General features: G+C 44.5%; 1 protein-coding gene across 4 annotated transcripts in view; it reads right to left on the bottom strand.

The window, feature by feature from the left end:
• LOC124605476 (negative elongation factor A-like) overlaps positions 1-13,453 on the bottom strand; it is a 154,228-nt gene that overhangs the window by 67,918 nt on the left and 72,857 nt on the right. The window lies entirely within an intron of this gene.

The raw sequence follows: 13,453 nt of genomic DNA, 5'->3' as shown, positions 1-13,453 counted from the left end.
CTGTCTTTGGACTTAAGTTACAAAGGCAGTTAAATAGGAACAGACAGTTTCTATCATCCTGCCAGCAAGTGAACTGCAATGAAAATAAGTACACAGAGTCAGAAACATTCTGGATGAATAACATCTTCAAAATGTGTACAGAAACAAAGAGCAGCTGAAACAAAACATTTGCCAAAAAATAGACACTTGCTAGCTTTGCTTTTTTCACTCACTGACATTAGATCTAGGAAAACGTGTCACATCCTAAATAGGTACAAAATCTGACCATGGAGTCATTCCTATTAAAGAAAAATTGAACACACAAAAAAGGAGAGGAGAGGAAAAAAGTAAAGAATGAATGGGTAAAAAAAAATAATGGTTCAAATGGCTCTGAGCACTATGGGACTTAACTTCTGAGGTCATCAGTCGCCTAGAACTTAGAACTACTTAAAACTACCTAACCTAAGGACATCACACACATCCATGCCCGAGGCAGGATTCGAACCTGCGTCCGTAGCAGTCGCGTGATTCCAGACTGCAGCGCCTAGAATCGCTCGGCCACACCGGCCGGCAATGAATGGGTAACACAAGATATAATAACCAAGATGGAACACTGTAAACACAGGAGGAGGAAAGCGCAACTACAGGTTAAATAATGAATTAAGAAGGGAGACAGAAAAAGCAAAGGAGAAATGGCTGACAGAAAAGTGTGACAAGATAGAGAAATTAGAGAAAGAAGGAAAATACAATTTCATGTACAAAGAAGCAATGGATTTGACATTCAGGGAAAAAAGAAACAACAATGGACTAAAGGAAGAAGAGGCAGCATACGGTAAAATGGTGAGTGAACCCCAAGAAATAATGAGAAGATGGAAAGAATATATAGAATGGCTATACGCTGCAGACAGCCAACCAAGTGGAGAAGACCTTGGGATAGAAGATGGAGATAAAGTTGCAGATGATGACAAAGGAAATGCAATATTAACTAGTGAAATTGAAGAATCTATGAAGGAGATGAAAAATGGAAAGGCAATGGGTATTGACGAGATTCCTGCGGAACTGTGTAAGTCATTGGAGAAAGAAGGGGAAATGGAGTTGGGAATTGTGTAATCAAATATACATGACAGGAAAATGGCCAAAGGACTTTCTGGAAAGTATCTTAATACCTATAGAAAAGAAAAAGAATAGCAAAAATTGTGAGGAACATAGAACAGTGAGCCTGATATCGCATGCAGCCAAAGTCTTGCTGAGGACGCTCAACAGAAGGCAATATGGAAAGCTGAATTGCATAATAGGGGATGAACAGTTTGGTTTCAGTCGAGGAGTGGGAACTAGAGATGCCATTGAGCTACCGAGAGTGATAGGGGAGAGGTACATGGAGAAGAAAAGGAAAGAGTAAGTTGTGTTCATTGATCTTGAGAAGGCTTTTGACTGTGTCAGATGGGACAAACTGACGGAAATCCTAATGAAACATGGAGTTGACTGGAAGGATGGACAGCTAATTAGAAATTTATATTTGAACCAGAGAGTAGAGTAAGAATAGAAGGTGTGATGATTGAAGAAATTGAACTGGGAAGAGGTGTAAGACAAGGTGGTTGTTTATAACCAACACTGTTCCATATATATCTGGAGGAAATTTTTAGCGACAGTTTTGATGGAAGGAGAGGAGTTTGTATAGGTTGGTTCGTTGGTATAAAGGCGGGAGAAGGGACCAAACTACGAGGTCATCGGTCCCTTGTTCCTAATAAAACAATGCCACAAGTGTGAGAATAAAACGGACGAAACATATAACACAAAATGGAAAGAAAGGAAAAGCCACAAGAATGAAGGGAAGGCAACGGACACTAAAAGGAACAAAAGAGGACAAGAAAACAACAGAGACGCTAGAAACAGAAGAGAGTAAAACATGAAAGCAGATTACAGTGGCCAGCCACTCTGCAACACATTAAAACCTCCAGCCTAAAAGCACTAGGGTGGAGGACACAGATGGTCAAAGGACATACGCTAAAACCTACATAGAAGTATAAAACGTAAAACTAAAGCTGCTGTGGAGGCACTGTAGCCCAACACCGAAGGCAGGGTGCCGGGAAAGTAAAAAATCTGCCGCAGGGCGGCTAAAAGTGGGCAGTCCAGCAAGGGGTGGACGACTGTCATTTGGGAGCCAAAGCAACACTGAGGTGGGTCCTCACGACGGAGTAGGTAACCATGCGTTAGCCATGTATCGCCAATGCGGAGCAGGCGGAGGACAACTGATTCCCTGCGAGAGGCCTGCATGGAAGACTTCCACACACTCGTAGTCTCCTTAATAACACGCTGTTTGTTGTGCGCGCTGTTATGCCATTCCGTTTCCCAAAGCCTGAAAACCCTGCGGTGTAAGACAGAATGCAGGTCAGCTTCAGAGATGCGTATCTCCAGAAGCAGTTTCCGCGTCGCCTGTTTGGCCAGCCTGTTGGCAAGTTCACTGCTGGGGATTCCGACGTGTCCTGGGGTCCACACAAACACCACGGAACAGCGGGACTGTTCCAGCGCATATATGGACTCCCTAATGGACGCTACCAGAGGGTGGCGAGGGTAGCACTGGTCGATAGCTTGTAGGCTGCTCAATGAGTCAGTGCACAGGAGAAATGACTCGTCAGGGCATGAGCGGATGTACTCAAGAACACGAGATATGGCCGCCAGCTCTGCAGTGAAAACACTGCAGCCAACTGGCAACGAGTGCTGCTCAATATGTCCCCCCGTGAACATATGCGAAGCCTACATGACCATCAGCCATTGATCCGTCGGTATAAACAGCTTCAGTGCCCCGGAACACTTCAAGAACCGAGAGGAACTGACAGCGGAGAGCGGCGGGGTTAACGGAGTCCTTAGGGCCATGCAAAAGGTCCAGACGAAGCTGCGGTTGAGACGCACACCATGGAGGCATACGTCAACGGACCGCAAGTAGAGCTGGTAAAGGGAAGAACTCCAGTTCGGAGAGAAGGGACCGCACATGAACCGCAATCATTAGCCCCGATCTGGGCCACCAATGCAGGAGATGAGACTGCTGCGGGCGGGAAAAGGAGAAGGTAATTCGGATGCTCAGGGGAACTATGAATGTGTGCTGCGTAACTGGCGAGCAGTTGCGCACGTCTGATCTGCAGTGAGGGACACCAGTACGCTGGTCACCGGACTCATCCTAAAATCTCCTGTCGCTAATCGAACCCCACAGTGGTGTCTGGAGTCGAGTAAATGCAATGCTGAAGGCGATGCCGAACCATAAACCACACTCCCATAGTCAATTCGGCATTGGACAAGGGCTCTGTACTGCTGCAGCAGCGTACAGCGATCTGCACCCCAATTGGTGTTCCTCAGGCAACGGAGGGCATTGAGGTGCTGCCAGCACTTTTGCTTAAGCTGACGAATATGAGGGAGCCAAGTCAATCGAGCATTGAAAACCAGTCTTAGGAATTGTTATGTCTCCACTACAGTGAGTGGATCGTCATTAAGGTAAAGTGCAGGTTCCGGATGAACAGTACGATGCTGACATAAGTGCATGACACACGACTTTGCAGCTGAAAACTGGAAGCCGTGGGCTAGAGCCCATGACTGCACCTTGTGGATGGCTCCCTGGAGGTGCCGCTCAGCAACAACAGTACTGGAGCAACAGTACGAAATGCAGAAGTCGTCTGCATACAGAGAAGGTGAGACGGAGGGCCCGACAGCTGCTGCTAGACCGTTAATGGCCACCAGAACTAGAGAGACACTCAATACAGAGCCCAGTGGGACTCCATTCTCCTGGATATGAATGGAACTATGGAAGTCACCAACTTGGACATGGAAAGTACGGAGCGCCAGGAAGTTTTGGATAAAAACCAGGAGTGGTCCCCGGAGACCCCACTCATACTATGTGGCAAGGATATGATGCTGCCAAGTCTTGTCGTATGCTTTACGTAAGTCAAAAAAGACAGCAATCAGATGTTGCCATCCGGAAAAGGCTGTTCGGATGGCAGACTCTGTGGACATAAAATTATCAGTGGTAGAGCGACCCTGGCAGAAGCCGCCTTGACATTGAGCCAGTAAGCCACCTGACTCCAGGATCCAACCCAACCGCTGACATACGATACATTCCAGCAGCTTACAAAGAACGTTGGTGAGGCTGATGGGCCGATAGCTATCCACATCAAGTGAGTTTTTACTGAGTTTGAGCACCGGAATGATGGTGTTCCCCCGCCATTGCGATGGAAAGACGTCATCGCACCAGAGCCGGTTGAAAATGACGAGAAGATGTCGCTTGTAGTCAGATGAGAGATGTTTAATCATCTGGCTGTGGATGCAATCAGGCCCAGGAGCTGTGTCGGGGCAACGTGCAAGGGCACTGAGGAGCTCCCACTCTGTAAATGGGACATTATAGGATTCATTGCAGCGTGTAGTGAAAGAGAAGATGTTCCCTTCCAGCTGCTGTTTGAGTGTGCGAAAGGCTGGGGGGTAATTCTCCGACGCAGAGGCTCGAGCAAAGTGCTCAGAAATCTTGTTTGCGATGGTACATAGCTCGCCATTTATGGTAACACCGGGGACTGCTGTTGGGGCCTGGTACCCGAAAAGACGTTTGATCTTTGCCCAGACTTGGGAAGGGGACGTGTGGCACCAAAAGGTGGAGACGTATCTCTCCCAACACTCTTCCTTCCGTTGTTTGATAAGGTAGCGAACACAGGCACAGAGCTGTTTAAAAGCTATGGGGTGCTCCAGGGAAGGGTGCCGCTTATGCCGCTGTAGAGCTCAACAACGCTCCTTAATTGCTTCAGCGACTTCCGGTGACCACAAAGGGACTGCCTGACGCTTCAGGCACCCTAAAGAGTGAAAGATCACATTTTCTGCCGCAGAAACAATTGTGCCAGTCACCTGTTCAACCAACACATCGATGTTACCGTGTGGGGGAGAGTCAACAATGACGGCAAAGGTGAAAGTTCCCCAGTTCGCCCTGTTCAAAGCCCATCTGAGCAGGCGTCCATGTGCCTGAAACTGGGGCAGTGACAGGAAGATGGGGAAGTAGTTGCTACCACACAGGTCATCATGTGCTCTCCAGTGGATAGAAGGAAGAAGTCCTGGACTGCAAATTGGTAAATCAATGGCTGAGTAACTACCATGAGCCACACTCAGATATGTGGCGGCCCCAATATTTAAGAGGCAGAGGTCAAATTGCGACAGTAAAGTTTCGACATCTCTGCCTCGAGCAGTAAGCACGGTATCACCCCACAAGGGGTTATGGGTGTTAAAATCTCCCATAAGTAGGAAAGGTTTAGGGAGTTGATCAATCAGTGCAGCTAATACATTCAGGGGTACTGCACCATCTGGTAGAAGATACACATTGCAGGCAGTTATTTCCTACGTCATCCTCATTCTGACAGCCACAGCTTCAAGAGGGGTTTGAAGGGGCACATGTTCACTACAGTCCGAGTTTAGGGCATAAAAGCAAACTCCACCTGACACTCAATTATAGGCGCTACGGTTCCTGTGATATCCCTTATAGTCGCGGAGGGCAGGGGTCCGCATGGCTGGGAGCCAGGTTTCCTGGAGGGCAATGCAGATAGGAAGTGTAAAGCTTAACAGTTGCCGTAGCTCAGCCAGGTGGTGGAAAAAATCGCTGCAATTCCACTAGAGGAAACATCGTGAGACTGGGAAGGCATGGAACATTCAATGACACAGTTAACGCCTCGGAGTTACCTGCTGCCACCGATTTATTGCCTGAGCAGTCTATATCCATTGTGTCTGAGGGTCTGGCAGGATCTAGGTCCTCAACGGACGCCAAAATTTCTACCCCATCCTCAGCCGCAGAGCTTGTAGGTAGCGGTGGTGTGGGTGCTACCTCAATCTCCTTGGTCTTAGGGTTGTTTTTTTTTTTTTTTGATTTCTCTTGCTGCTTCTTGGGTTTCCCTGGCTGGGAGGACTTCACTGGCTCAGTCTCCGGGATTGAGATTGAGTGTGAAGCCCTACAACCAACTGTTTTTGGGCTCTTCAGCCACTGGCGGGTGCCGTCTTTCCAACTAGAAGAAACCTGGGAAGGGAGTGACCCAAGGGACCCCTCCATAGCGAGAGAAGCTGAAGAAGACTTATGCTTCTCTGGCTTAGAAATGGGGATGGACGTCCCCAATGGTTGGGGGTGGGGGTGGGGAAGGGGGGGGGGCGTTGTTGCTCCCGAATTAGGTGGTGCAGGAGCAACAGGGAGGGAAATGCCCCCCACCATCAAGGGGGCAGATGCAGTCTTCCAGCTCAGAGGTGACCTGGGTTGGCGGAGCTGATGGTGCCAGAACTGTTGTAGCAGCGGCGTAAGACGATGTCATATGCACAGGATGCAGGCATTCAAATTTTCTCTTAGCCTCTGTGTAGGTCAGTCGGTCCAGGGTCTTGTACTCCATGATTTTCCTTTCTTTCTGAAAAATCCTGCATTCAGGCGAGCAAGGCAAATGGTGTTCTCCACAGCTGACACAGATGGGAGGCGGGGCACATGGAGTATTGGGATGCGATGGGTGTCCGCAATCTCGGCATGTGATGCTGGAAGTACAGCGAGAAGACATATGGATGAACTTCCAGCACTGAAAGCACTGCATCAGGGGAGGGATATAGGGCTTTACATCACACAGGTAGACCATCACCTTGATCTTCTCAGGCAATGTATCACCTTCAAAGGCCAAGATGAAGGCACCAGTGGCAACCTGATTATCCTTCGGATCCCGGTGGACATGCCAGACGAAATGTACACCTCGCTGCTCTAAATTGGCGTGCAGCTCATTGCCGGACTGCAAAAGAATATCTCTGAGAAATATGATACCCTGGGCCATATTTAAGCTCTTATGGGGCGTGATGGTCACATCCCCCAGCGTGTCACAAGCAAGAAACTCCCGTGACTGGGCAGAGAATGCTGTTTTGATCAAGACTGACCCAGATCTCATATTGGACAAGCCCTCCACCTCCCCAAACTTGTCCACTTAAATGCTCAACAAAAAACTGAGGCTTCATCATCATGAAAGATTCCCCATCAGCTCTTGAACATACAAGGTACCGGGGTGAATAAGGTCCGCTGCCATCCTTAGCCTGACGTTCCTCCCATGGTGTGGCCAGGGAGGGGAATGATTGGGGGTTGTACTTTTGTGCGTTGAATTGAGCTTGTGATCGCTTAGAGACTGCTAGTGTTTCACCACCAGCAAGAGATGATGGACTAAGCTTCATCACTTGTCATCCGCCCTGATGCCACCCACTCCGGCCAGGGGCCCTCCCCGAGGGCGCCACCCACCCGCAGCCAAGGCCACCTGGCAGGATGACCATTGCCGGGAGACCTGATGCCCCAGGGGGATGGACATCTACCCCTTAGCATACATAGGAAGTTAATGGCGCAGGCATCAGTAGAGCAAGCCCTGTGTGGTCAGGGGGCTACAACCAACAGGGTACATGGTGGCCCCACTACAACGGACTGGCTACCGTGCTGGATATCAGGTGCAAAGAAGTCCACGGTCATCGTGGACACACAAATTGACACTGCATAATGCATGGTGGAAAATGTACCCAGGAAGGTGTCTTCACGTAAGAGTGGGAGAATGGACAGGACTGCAATGTGACGACGAGAAAGTGGGCTAAAGGTCTCAATGGACGACGGACACGATGCATCCCGTAAGGTGCCCTTCCCCAACTGGCTCACTCTTCTGGAAAATTTTGAAGAATGGAGGTCAAACCCTACAGGGGACCATCACATAAAGGCCAAAATGTGAGAAACTCCTTTTGGTCGCCTCGTACGACAGGCAGGAATACCTCGGGCCTATTCTAACCCCCGGACCCGCAGGGGAAGAGGAGTTTGTCTAGGGGGTCGGAGAGTGGAGTGTATAAGATTTGCAGACGACATGGTTGTGATGGCAGAGAGTGCAACAGAGATGGAAATGTTAGATGATCTAAACACAAAATTAGAAGAATATGGAATGAAGATTAGCGAGAAGAAAACAAAAAGCGTAGTAATTGGAGGAAAGCGGAGGAAATGCTGTATGAAAATAGGGGGAGAGGAAATGGAGCAAGTGAATAACTTCAATTACCTGGGAAGTGTAATAATGGATGATATGTATTGCTCAACAGAAATTAGGAAAAGAATTGCAATGGCGAAAGAAGGATTCAAGAGGAAACAGAAATTACTTTGTGGACCACTATAAACAAAGCTCTGAGGAAAAGACTTGCCAAATGTTACATCTGGAGTGTTGCGCTATATGGTGCGGAGACCTGGACATTGAGGAAGGAATATGAAAGAAGACTGGAGGCACTAGAGACGTGGATATGGAGAAGAATGGAAAAAGTGAAATGGGAAGACTGAGTAAGGAATGAAGACGTATTAAGAAGAGTTGGAGAAGAAAGAAACATGCTGAAAGTCATCAGAAAGAGAAAGCGGACCTGGACTGGACATTGTTTGAGGAGGGACTGTTTATTGAAGGAAGGAATAGAAGGAATGGTGGAGGGAAAAAGGGGATGAGGAAAACGAAGATATCAAATGCTGGGCAATATCAAAGGAGGCAAATATTCAGAAATGAAAAGACTGGCTATGGACAGTCAAAAGTGGAAGAGGCTCAACCCACGACAAGACCTGCCATAAGGCAGAATACCATACTACTACTACTACTACTACTACTACTACTACTACTACACACCAAAAGGCTAATCTGACCTCAAAGTAGCCTTTACAACATAGGAAATGAACTTTGCACAAATTACACACGACAAGGAATTCACATCACCACTGAACAAAGTTTGACAATAATGCACAAAATTAAATTTGAAAACACTAAAAGTTGGCCGATCAGCTTTCCATCATAAAATAGGCTGTCTAAGTAAGTACGAATTGCAACACATTTTGGCCACTATACATGTTGCATGTAGATGACATCAACCAATGACAAGAGAAGGCGCGCACACACAGTGTGGACAATGTAACATGGCAATAAGCTGCAAATGTAAATAACTGAGAGTTCAGACCACTGAGGGGAGGGGAAAATGTGCTAGGGACAAGGCCTGCCTCCTCCTCGCAAGATTCATGGTCTGCACCCGAGATTGTGCTTCTACAGAGGCAGAACTGACATACTGTCAAAGGGATAACTGATCCTTTCTGGTGTTATGGAGGTCATATTCTTAACCAGGTGATGGACCAGAATTAGTCTCTTCACTTGTTTCAAAATAAAACAGAACAGTGAGCAATACATGAAACAAAACAAAGTGGTGTACATGAATTATTCGGGAATGTCAACCATGTAAACTATTTTCTGACACTGACAGTATCATAAACAAGGCAGTGTAGGCCCAGACTTATGCAGGCATAGTTCGAAACAGCCACGACCTAAAACTGCCATGTTAAAATGTGCACACTATACCAGTACAGATACACAGTTTCACTATTGCCAAAGAAGATGAAACTTTTTATTCACAAAATATGGAATTTAATGTAACACATGCAAAGAATCTTCTGTACATAAATATTCATTATTAATAAAGACATTAGAAAATACAGTTAGTTGCACAATGCAGTGCACTTTTGTTTTCATTATTTTATAATCCAAGTAGCAAACATTTCAGCAGCATTGCATATGGACATGCATCAGAATACTTGACAATGAAGCACTCTGTGCCTGTGTTTATAGCACTAACAACTTCAGACAATGTATTTACTCTCCACACGGACTCACCCTTCACTAGCTTTATTTCATTTAATTCTTTTTGAGCGAATCTGCAGTGCATACCACAAATTTTTTGTGACACGAACAAAAAAAAATTGTAACTAACTACTGAGCAAACATCTCAACATAGTTTCATAAAGAGTCATGTACGACACAATTGAATCACTTCTGTAATCTCATGCTGATGTTCTTAAAAAAATTGATGGACAGAACTTCTCATGAAACAAATGATATAGTCTTCAAGAACAGATGAGTTTTTCAGACACTTAAGTTCTTTTTAATTGTTGCATTCCAATTACGCTTTAGGTTCCTCAAGTGGATTTTATGCTTTTTGATCTTCAAAAAAAAAAAAAAAAAAAATGACAAAATATCATACAGTCAGTCAATAAATAAGATTTACAACTGTGCAATATTCAATACCACACGACTGACTTAACTGTTTCTTCTGGTTACATTTAAGTACTCAATGTTCTGGTCAATGGCTTATCGCTGGGGTGCATGCAATATCCTATCTCCTGAAAGCACAGATGACTTTCAGGCCTATCTGAGGAAGTTTAGCAATTATGGTAGCAACTCATCTCTCTCTCTCTCTCTCTCTCTCTCTCTCTCTCGCTCTCTTTCTCTTCTCTCTCTCTCCAAACAAACCCTAAGTGATGGTCATAAGAAGATGAAAGGCTATATTCAGTTTCAGTATATCATTTGGTATAAATAAGAATGACAATGGTTATGTAGCTTAGCATACTTTCTGGATTAATATGAAATGGGGCAGGTGGAAGGAACCCTGGCAAACAGCAGATTGGTATTCACTGGTAATTTAAGATTGCTTCTCACAAGAAGTTGAGTTAACAAAATGCACATAAAAACTGCTTAGGGTACTGGTGCCTGTGACATATATGAATTCATAAAGAGTGAAGAAATTTAAAGTGATCAGAAACTGTATTCCATCGATCCTGTGGAGAATGATCTCAGAGATATGTAAAGACATCACACATGTACATTTTACTGAAGCGCACCACAATTAAATGACTAACTTGATGAAAGTTTATAAACTGCCTGGGGGGTGGGGGAACTGAAGTACCCAAAGACACAGTCTGATGTCAGTGTACCTCTGTACACATACACATCATCAGAGGGTATGTAAATGATTTAGAGTTGCAGTTCCCTGTGACAGATGGAACAGCCAACGAAGTGCAATAATGAATAAATGTTTCATGGAGTTCTCGCTGCTTGAGATGTGTCAGTTCAAGCATGCAATGACTTCCACTGCTGTAACTATCAGGAGATTTTTTTCAGTACGCCATTTTGCAGTCACGTTCACTAAAAAATGTCATGGAGACATCACAGAGTAATATAACTTCCATATGCTACAAGAAATCATGTCTATGGCTGTGAGTGAAGAACACTGGTATGTTGCTGATTTCATTAAGCTCATTTATTTCTTTGTTGCCTTTCGGCATGAAGTGCCATTTCCATGCTCCATTAAAGGTGTAGCCACTGTCCTGGTTTCAGGTGTTATTACACATTTTGATTTCAATGGCTTCTCTGGTGGCACAATCCCAGTAGGTAGATGCATGAGAGAATATATCAATTTCTTCACCCAATAATATATCCATTTCTTCACCCAAAATTGTTCATGAGGCTGCATTCAGCAACAGCAGATTTGTTGAAAATGCAATATTTAATGTGGCTTTCATATTACCATGTTTTAGGATATGAGAAAACATTTGTTACATATGTAACACTTGTAGTATGCAATGTATTTGTCATACACACAGCTCAACAAAGCATTTTGAGAGACAATGGTCTAATCAACAGGTTGCAAAACTTAGTGAAATGGAATGTAGGTTGTTTTCGGTATATTATCAATGTTACATTTCCTGTTTGTGATCTGTAACACTGCTATGTTTGACGTCAGCAGTTTTATTTACTAATTTTCACTCAGTCACCATTCCTGATGGTTGCTGAGGTGGCCCTGCTAGTCAGTTAGACTTAAACATGCTGCAGCAGTCTTCACAGGACTTCATCTTCTAAAGTGTGGATGGGTGCTGAAAGACCACACTAATTGTCTTCCAAGCTTCTTGAATGACATGAATGACTGAACTTTAAAACTTCTATATTGACACTTTCTCTCACAAAACATTCTCTCTCAATATACAATGTTGTTACAATGGGGGCTGACAGATCTTTTTAAGGCAAGAAGTAACCTCTACACAAGCCAGTTCGACAGTCATCTGTCACTTTGTCTATTGCAGCCATGACCTGTTTTCTTTTTTCTCATCATCATCTAAACACCTTCAAACGACGACACCAAATAACAAGCGGGCAACACCGCACGAATTTCTCTTCTTATCCAACCTTTTCATATCAGAGTAGCACTTGCAATCTATGTCCTCAATTATTTGATGTATGCATTCCAATCTCCGTCTTTGCCTACAGTTTTTACACAGTGCAGTTTCCTCTAGTACATGTCATATCATCCTGTCCCTTCTTTTTGTCAGTTTTTCCACATATTTCTTTTCTTGTCAATTCTGCAGGGAAATCTCCTCATCCCTTACCTTATCAGTTAACCCAATTTTCAACTTTCTTCTGTAGCATCACATCTCAAACACTTTGCTTCTCTTCTGTTCTGGTTTCATACAGTCCATGTCCCACTACTATACAATACTGTGCTCCAAATGTACATTCTCAGATATTTCTTCCTCAAATTAAGACCTATGATTGATACTAGTATATTTCTCTTGGTCATAAAGGCCTTCTTTGCCTATGCTAGTCTGCTTTTTATGTCCTCCCGACCGTCATGGGTTACTTTGCTGCCTAGGTAGCACAATTCCTTAACTTCATTTACTTTGGACTTACCAATCCTGACATTAAGTTCCTCAATGTTCTCATTTCTGCTACTTCTAATTACTTTCATCATTCTTCCATTTACTCTCACTCCATATTCTGTACTCATTAGACTGTTCATTCCATTCAGCACACCTTGTATATCCTCTTCTTCACTTTCACTGATACCAATGTCATCAGTGAATTTTCATCTCATCATTCATTCCTTTCATCTTGAATTTGAATTCCACTCTTGAACCTTCCTGGTTGAAAGGAAAACAATGAATCATGTCATTTGCTGTTCCGATGGTGTGGTGTGAGCCTAATGACCATTATTCAGACTGTTACTCCTGTCTTACAAGTATTTTGGGACATTCAAGCAAAACTAGAAATGTATCTTCTGTGCATTTGCCTGTGTCCCATGATGAGGGGTTACCTATTCCTTCCTATAACTTGAAAGCCACGGAACCAGACACCAAGTCAAGTGCATCAGAAAATATTGAACATATATAAGAGTACTGTCCTCAATATCATGACACTTCACCTTAGCTCTTTAATCAGAAGGAGCTGAACGATTTGGTTCACAAACTAAAACTTTCGAAACAGCAAGCTGAGCTCTTGGGGTCGAGACTGCAACAACGGAACCTTCTTACTTCCAGGGACAAAAATTTCCTGTATCAGATCAAGAAGATCTTCCTTCACTCAGTGTTTCGATATGCAGAATTCAATATGTGTATGCACAGATGTCAATGGCTTGATGATGCAGCTAGGTGTACAAGAGAATGCAATACTACTGCATAATAGCAATGCATTTCCATCGGTACCTTTGGCTTACACAGCTCACATGAAAGAAACTTATGAAACCATGGCATTGCTGCTAGAGGCAATCAAATATAAGGATCACGAAAGGCAGCTTTGCTGTGATTTAAAAGTTGTTGCACTCCTTACAGGTTTACAGGCTGGATTCACGAAAT

The sequence above is a fragment of the Schistocerca americana genome, chromosome 3 (assembly GCF_021461395.2).
Source record: "Schistocerca americana isolate TAMUIC-IGC-003095 chromosome 3, iqSchAmer2.1, whole genome shotgun sequence".
NCBI lineage: Eukaryota > Metazoa > Arthropoda > Insecta > Orthoptera > Acrididae > Schistocerca > Schistocerca americana.
The sequence above is the reverse complement of the archived record's forward strand: the minus strand, read 5'-3'. Positions and strand labels throughout refer to the sequence as shown.